We start from the raw sequence: 7,993 nt of genomic DNA, 5'->3' as shown, positions 1-7,993 counted from the left end.
CTCATCCATTTTCTGTGCTAGCCAGAGTGTCCCATTCAGCTTCAAGTAAAAGTCATATGTGCTTTTCCTCCTCTAAGAAATTCCTTCACGGTCAGTAAATTTACCTGCTGCTCCCTTTCAACCTCTTAAGTTTCAAAACAAATAACTATAGGGTTACAGCAGTTGTGTTAGGCCACCTTTAATAAAGACTACTAATAAAACTCAGTACTTTACACTGCAAATGCTAATAACTTGAAGACATATAATAGAACAATATCAGCGAAGAGGATGTTTAGAGAACAGCAAAAAGATAATGAAGCTAGATGACAGTTTCTAAGTATAGGAATAGATTCCCTATTGCTCCAGATTTGGGTTTGTTATCCCAAAACATGAATACTAACTGCATGTGAACAATTATTAAATTTTTAGTGGTCATACAGAGGAGTCACACAAATCAAGTCTTGAAAGCAGAATGAAACACAAAAATAGTCTGTGACACAAAGAGAACAATGATTCCCCTGTTTGCCAGCCATAGAGCATCAATCTCCAAAATATCTGATGTTATCACACAAATTAGAGGCAGAAATGTTCACCAGTGCAGTTACTTGTGTTTCATGAAACAGCAATGTGAACAGAATGCTGCTGAGCTGCACATAGTAATTTGGAGGGGGGGAAGTAGGGAGGGAAAAAAAGGAAGGGAGAAGAAATTGGGGGAAAGCAATAATGTCAGAGATCTTTCTTCATTTTGGAAATTGCAGAAATACTTTATTTTTGAAGATAGTTGCTCCAAAATGTGATTGCAATAGATCCTTGCATGACAAGCTTTCTTTAAAAAGGTCAAGTGCCCCCAGTCCAACAAAATTATTATGTGTTAAATGCAAAAAAGAGGTTTCCTGTTAGACCTGAACATGATATGCTACTAGTTGGCTAAGATGAGTAACTTCACAGACTGGCAAAAATACATTCTTATGAAAGACATGTTGTTACCTATATCAAACTCTTTTTGGAAATAGCCACAGGAGATGAGCTTAAAAAGATTTCTTCACTTCTGCTTGAGAAAGTTGCAGTGGTTGGAGAGATCAGTGCAAGTATCTGTTTAATGCATACATAATTCCTTGCATTTGAATTTTAGTCCTCAGCAATTACATTGCCATCAAGGGCACTAGAATGAACAGGACATTTTTTTTCTTTAGGTAACCTTTCCTTCCAGTTTCACACTTTCATTTCAGGTCAGGGATAGTATTACAGATATCACTCTCAGAGTTCATGTCAGAGATAATGTACCAGTAGTACAAAGAGTATCTGCCCAATGTCATGAGGGAAATCAATGAAGAGGAAAAACATTACAGCAACCACAAACATAGATCTACCATCAACTCATCTAGCAACTAGATTTATAAACATTTGAGGTAGTCTTTTGAAAAATGTACAGCATTTTTTTCCAAATCCATGATATAGCTTGAGCGTGATTTCATTATTGCTTTTTCCACCCCCAAGAGAGTTTGTGCTGTGAAAAAATGGGGAAAGAAACTATTTAACTATTACATATGTAGGCAAAATGAGATCATAAGAGGGAAAGAAAAGACCTAGGAATGAGTACATAATTATTTTTTTTTCAAAAGTTGATGTTAAGTTTAAAACTGGACATATTTTTCATTATTTTTGACAAAATCACACAGGGAAAAAAAATTACAGCTGAAATGAGATTTTAACTTTAAGTGAACTCTGTTTCACATCAGGCAAAAATACTTTTACAAAAATCACGGGTTACCAAGATTTTGAACTTTAAATCTCTTTAATACAATCAAGTGAGATCTTGAAATGAATAGGAAGATCTTTTTATAGGAAAAACACTTGCTTAGCCTCCTAAGTTTTACTATTTTTTCAAAACAAGATAGAAAAACAAATGCTTATTCCATTAGCATTTTGGAAATATCTGGATTTTTCTGACATTTTGTGTTTTCTTCTGAAAAGGGATTTTATAGAAAGAAAAGAAATTGCTGTTTCATTTAACTTGTGCAACATTGAGATGTTGAATGTAGTTGTACACCTGTTTCAGCTAAGGATCACTAACTAGGCAACCTGAACATAATGGTAAGTTATAGTCCTTGTGACTGATAGAAATCCAAGAGTGAAGCCCCTAAAGTGCCTGGCCATTTCCCGCTCTGCTTTCACTCTCATTTTACCAAAACTTAAAACTACTCCTGAAGATCTAAACTCTTAGGGCTTACAGTTGTTATTGGGTGCCACACAGCAGAAAACTCCCGTAACAGTTGAAGGGTTTATCTCTTCTTTTTTTCCCAGCAACAGGCAGAATGGGGTGGACAGTAGTGTAGGAGTCCAATTTCTTCCTTTTTCTATTATCTCTAAGACAGCTGACACTGCAAACTTACACCAGCAGTAATCCTGAAACAGAAAGGAATCATCCAGGCATGCTATTGCAAGACTGAAATCCATACAAGTCTGTCTTTCCTTCCTATACTTTTGTGTAATGAATTTGCGTTCTTTCAGAAGAGCAGCCAAATTACTGTTTTCTACTGCTATACACACTGCTTAGGAGGAACACTATTAGGTTCTAATCTATCCCTCCATGCTTGTGGATTTCTTGATAGAGGAAAGAATGGATACATTAAGAGCTCTTTTTAGTGTTATAATTTCAAAAATATTCATTCTTAACCCCATCAATATTAGAAACAATGAGAGCAACCAAAAGTCATATTTAGCAATGGGATATGATACATATTTATCTTGGATAAGATGACAATAATTGTAAAAGTTACCTTAAGAGGAAGTTTTGCTCCTAATAGACTCTCTGATTTACTTTTTCCTTTTTCTGAAAAACGGTTTCATCTTTCACATTTCACTGATGTATAACAGTGATTTCAGCCTAGCGCCCTGGGAAATTCTGTAACTATCTTAGCAAGGAAGGGTGAATTTTCAATATAAACAATGCTATCAGGGGTCACCTATCTTCCTATAAATTCCAGTTGCAATTTTCCATCTTGCTCTGCTCTCATTTTGTTTTTCAGATATGAAGAATGTATCAAATAAGCAGATCATAATCAGCAGCTTCCACTTTTCTAAAGGGGACAGTTTATTAACTCATATGTCCTGTTCTCTTCTTTTATGTCCTGTTTTCTAAACTTCTCTCCCAGTCTTCCTTGGAGTGCACCTAGCTGCAGCCTGAAGCCTAGGTTTGACACAGCCCTGTCCTGGTTTCAACTGGGTTAGAGTTGATTTTCTTCCTAGTAATTGGTATAGTGTTGTATTTTGAATTTAGTATGAGAATGAAGTTGATAACACGCTGATGTTTTAGTTGTTGCTAAGCAGTTTTTATACTAAGCCAAGGATTTTTCAGCTTTTCACCCCCTGCCAGCAAGAAGGCTGTATGGAGGGGCACAAGAATTTGGTGGGGGACACAGCCAGGACAGCTGACCCAAACTACCCAAAGAAATATTCCATACCACATAATGTCGTGCCCAGTATATAATCTGGGGGCAGTTGGCTGGGAGGGTGGATTGCTGCTCAGGGACTGGCTGAACATCAGTCAGCGGGTGTGAGCAATTGCATTGTGTGTCACCTGTCTTTCTTGGGTTTATTTCCCTCTCTTTTTGTTAACGTCCTTTTCATTACTATTATTATTACAATTATTGCTACAGTTATTATTACTATATTATATTTTTATTTCAATTATTAAACTATTCTTATCTCAACCAGCAGGTTTTACTTGGTTTTGATTGTCTTCCCCATCCCTCTGGGGGTGGAGGTAAGAGTGAGAGAGTGGATCAGTAATGCTTAGCTGCTGGCTGGGGTATACAAGCATAGCTCAGAAGTCTGAGATATAAGCATAGCTCAGACTTCTGAGGGAATGTCTACATAGTTGAGAAGAACCAGTGCACAGAATAGACCCACACAAGATAGAGAATGGAAAGACACAGAGATATCAGCAAGAAGACTTAAGAAAAAGAATATCAGCTGAAATAGACAAAAATTCTGAAAGTAGAAAACAAGGGCATTGATGACAGCAATCATCAGGCCGCAATCTCCATATAACTTTGGCATGCTGCCCCAGGCTACACATGGCTTTATCACTGTTGTCCACAAGATGCCACCAATACTGGACAGTTCTGATGCTGTGTGAAAGCACAGCACATCCACATCATATATTCTTGGTCATGTCTAGCACAGAAGTCAGGAGCTCACTTCAGAATCGCTTCAGTGGTTCATGTCAGTGAGGAATTAGGATCATAGTTTCATAGTGCCTTACTCAGAGATATGCACAAGCATGTTCATAGGTGCCCAGACCCATCTGCCTGCAAGTATATAAGTCAAAACCCCTTATGAAAGAGTCTCTGAAATTGTGGAAGAGAAAGAAAAAACTTCCATGGAAAATTAGACATCACTGTTCCACCAGTTTCATTTTAAGAGAGGTGTATGAGTTTTGAACTTCAAATCCTGAACACAGAGCAATTACAAAGCTTGTAATTAGAAATAAGAAAAATCACTGACTTGTGGCTTTTGCCTTGTTTTGAGAGGCAAGAAAGCTGGGTTTCATTTTCAGGTTTATGTCAGATCTTCTGCTAGTATTTTGGCAAAATTTCTCATTCCTACTATAACACAGCCTAAAGTTTAATTATTTTTTTTACCAGCAAGGTGTTGTCTTATGTTCAAAGTGAGAATCTCAGTTTACTAGCAGCCATGTAATATGGACAAATAATTTTATATTATAAAGGATGCTATAAAATGTGCAGACAAATCAAGAAATTGCTCTAATCCTAACTTTTTGAATAACTGCTACTAGTATGAGGTTTCCTGGATATGTTGAATAGATTTTAATTACTCATTAGAAGTTAAAGCAAACCACTTTTAGCTCTCATTCATCAAATTGGCAAGAATGAAATTACTTGTATTGTTCATCCAGACTATTGAAAAATTAATCACCTCAGTGTTATGATAAACATGCATAGTTTCAGAGAATAGTTCATGGAGGTGTCTTTATAAGAACCAGTAACAACACTGACTAAAATGCTTTCTGTTTACAACACATTTCACATAGAGAACAAGTGCCTGACACATCTTAAGCATTTCTGACATTACAAAAATTGAGTATTTGAACAAATATCAAAGACATTAGTCCTTTACAGTTGTTAGTACTGACTCAGTAAACATGTAAAACTGCTTGCCTTGAAGTCTAACCAATTCTCTACAGAAAATTAAGAAAGATTTTTGCTCTTGGCAAAGGTTATAGAGAAGAAAATAGAATTCTTGCAAAACAACAGAATTACACTATTGTTGGGATCTTTAGGTAATCTTAGCCAGTGTGAGTCTAACACAATGCACATGATATTGTGTGGTCTGAGGCCTGTAGAATCTAAACCAGCTAATTTCTGGTCTTGAAGCAATATAGCTCTAAAAACTTAAAATGAGGAGAATTACTTTGTGTATAGTGCCGTGTCAGTTCAGCTATATGGTTTTCTGACTGGTGTGACCAATGAGAACAAGGCGAATAACAGCTATACAGGCAAGTCTATACTGTAACTGAGGCTTTGGCAAAAATTCTCTTTCTGAGTGGCAGAAGAGAGAGTGGTAAATTTTTCTGCTGAATGAAAAAGTAGCCACACAGAAATACACCTACTGAAATATTTTGGGAATTTTACATAACTAAGCATCATAACACATGACACAAATTTACTTATTCAAATATCAATAGTAATGTCCTCCAAAAAGCTCTCGCTCTCCATAATTTCTTTATGCATACAAAATCCTTCTACAAAGAGTGTAATTAGCTGTAGTGCAAATTATGGTGAGGAAATTATGGATCATGAAGAAATATGTACTTTTCTGAATCCATGCAGAAAAACAACAGTGACATCAGGATCTCCCAAGCCCTTGCCTAACTCATTATTCTTTAAACAACAGATTTGTTTATGAAGTTCCCACTCCTAGCTCTTTATTCTTCCTCCCCAGTTCTTCCAGAACACACTTCAGCTGTCTGGGTAGCCATCATCGGAGTCAGGCCCGTGATGTGACTATTTCTTTCCCTCATTAAGAAAGATGCTTTCAAACAACACAAAAAATAAAATAAAATAAAATAATAAAATAAAATAAAATAAAATAAAATAAAATAAAATAAAATAAAATAAAATAAAATAAAATAAAATAAAATAAAATGAAATGATGTGCACTTCCTGATCCACTAGATGGGTAGAAGATGGGGACAGGTGTATGCCCAGGTCAAATGGACAACAGCAATTTTAAAAGGATGAATTTACTTTGCCACCTCTTTATAAGCGCTCAAGCATCGCTCCTCACTGATCCTGTGTCTGCCCAGTAACAACCACCAGTGGAGGAACTGGGCAAAGGGGTACATCTTTTGTCCTGTCCCAGGAAGGCACTGCCAATAGCTGCTGCCCAGGAACTCCCAGGCCAGAAGGAGACTCAACAGGAAAAACATGTGGCCTCCACCCTCTTCCCAGGTCCCATACTCATCACTCCCAGCAGGCACTGACCCTCACTACTCATCCCCAGGTGCTGGCAGAGTGTGGCCCAGCCTGGATTGTGCCTAGACTCCTGTTGAGTGTGCTTGCAATGTCTGGAAGGTTGATTGAGGCTCTGGCTGTTGCTGGGTTGTGCTCTGGAGACTGTTGGCAGCAGTTCTTGGTGTCCATCCCTGGAGCTCTTGGCTGTGTTTCCCTGGTTGCTACAGGGAAGCAACACTGCCCTCAGCTCTCCCCAGCCTGCTGCAGTGCATTGAGACCACAGCTGAGGTATCAGACTTGACCTGTCCCATCCTCTGAAAAGCTCAGTCTCACTTGGCCTTTGTGATCCTGCACCTGCACCAGGTCTGCTTCCACTGCATAATATGGTGGACCAGTAGAAAACCAGACTGCCCACTCTGTAGGGGTACTGTCAAGTCCATCAAGTTCTCGGTGCATGTGGAAGATGACTTTTTAGAGTATACCATCATGCCTGCCACATGGATGCCAGCAGCTAGATAGGAAGAGCGTCTGGACACCTGGGTGCCCACGGCCCCCATCACCTCATGGCAAACCCACTATCTTTTTCCCAACGAATGCCATTCTTGGATGAGCTGGGGGTTTCAGCAATGGCACCCAGGGATGCCATGAATGGCCTACCGCTTGACAAGTGGGAGACCATTTTCCAAGGCCATCCCAAAAGCCTTGAGCTCATGGCGTCTGGCTGCAACAAGAGCTGCAGGAGATACGTGGGGCCTAGTGGTGGCAGGTGGTTGCAGCATGACCACTCTGTGCTTCTTGGGGCTGGATGTGAAGGCCATGCTTCAGGAGCTGCAGTCTATCCTGCAAGACTACACAACAATCTTCCTGCACTGACTCATCAATGTCATCGTGCACCAGTGCAGCGAAGAGGCCCAGAGACAGCTGGGCCAAGAGGACACCTGCACTGTGAGGGAGCAGGAGGGCATCCCCACAGATGTCCCCAGACCCTCCACCTCCCCAGAAGGGACTCCTAGAACCAGCATGGACACCTCTAACAGCAGATTAGGAAGTTTTCATTCATGCACCTCAGAAATCAAGTTTGCTTGTGCCTTTCTTTCTTGTCCCTCCAGCAGATATCAGGGTAGTTAAAGTCCCCTGTGACTGTGAATGTGAAGCTTTTTCCAGTTGTCTGAAGAAGGTGTCATCTGCTTTTCATTCATGATGAGGTAGTCCATTGCAGACTCCCACTACAATGTCACCAATGTTTGTCTGCCTACTAATAAGTTCTCAGTTGTCTATCCATCCCTAGGCAGAGGTCCATACATACTTGCTGCTCTCACATCAATTAGAACTCCTCTTTCCTCCTCAAGTTCCCGGCCTGTCTGGGAAGAGCAGGTATCCACCCACAGCAGCACTCCAGTTACATGAGCTATCCCACCACATGTTCATGACCCAATGAGACTGTGGCTCTGCAGCCACATGTAGACCACCAATTTGTCCTTTTTGCTCCCCATGCTGCATGTGTCAGAATACAGATGCTTTCAGAGAGGCATACA

The 7,993-nt window shown here is 39.6% G+C and overlaps 1 long non-coding RNA gene across 2 annotated transcripts in view; it reads right to left on the bottom strand.

Moving 5' to 3' along the window:
* Positions 1-714: 714 nt before the first annotated feature.
* LOC141918177 (uncharacterized) overlaps positions 715-7,993 on the bottom strand; it is a 31,778-nt gene continuing 24,499 nt past the window's right edge. For both annotated transcript variants that reach the window (XR_012621588.1, XR_012621589.1), the window contains one exon: positions 715-2,385. This is a non-coding gene — a long non-coding RNA (uncharacterized LOC141918177). The remainder of the gene's footprint in view (positions 2,386-7,993) is intronic.

This window comes from Strix aluco, chromosome Z (assembly GCF_031877795.1).
Source record: "Strix aluco isolate bStrAlu1 chromosome Z, bStrAlu1.hap1, whole genome shotgun sequence".
Classification (NCBI taxonomy): domain Eukaryota; kingdom Metazoa; phylum Chordata; class Aves; order Strigiformes; family Strigidae; genus Strix; species Strix aluco.
The sequence above is the reverse complement of the archived record's forward strand: the minus strand, read 5'-3'. Positions and strand labels throughout refer to the sequence as shown.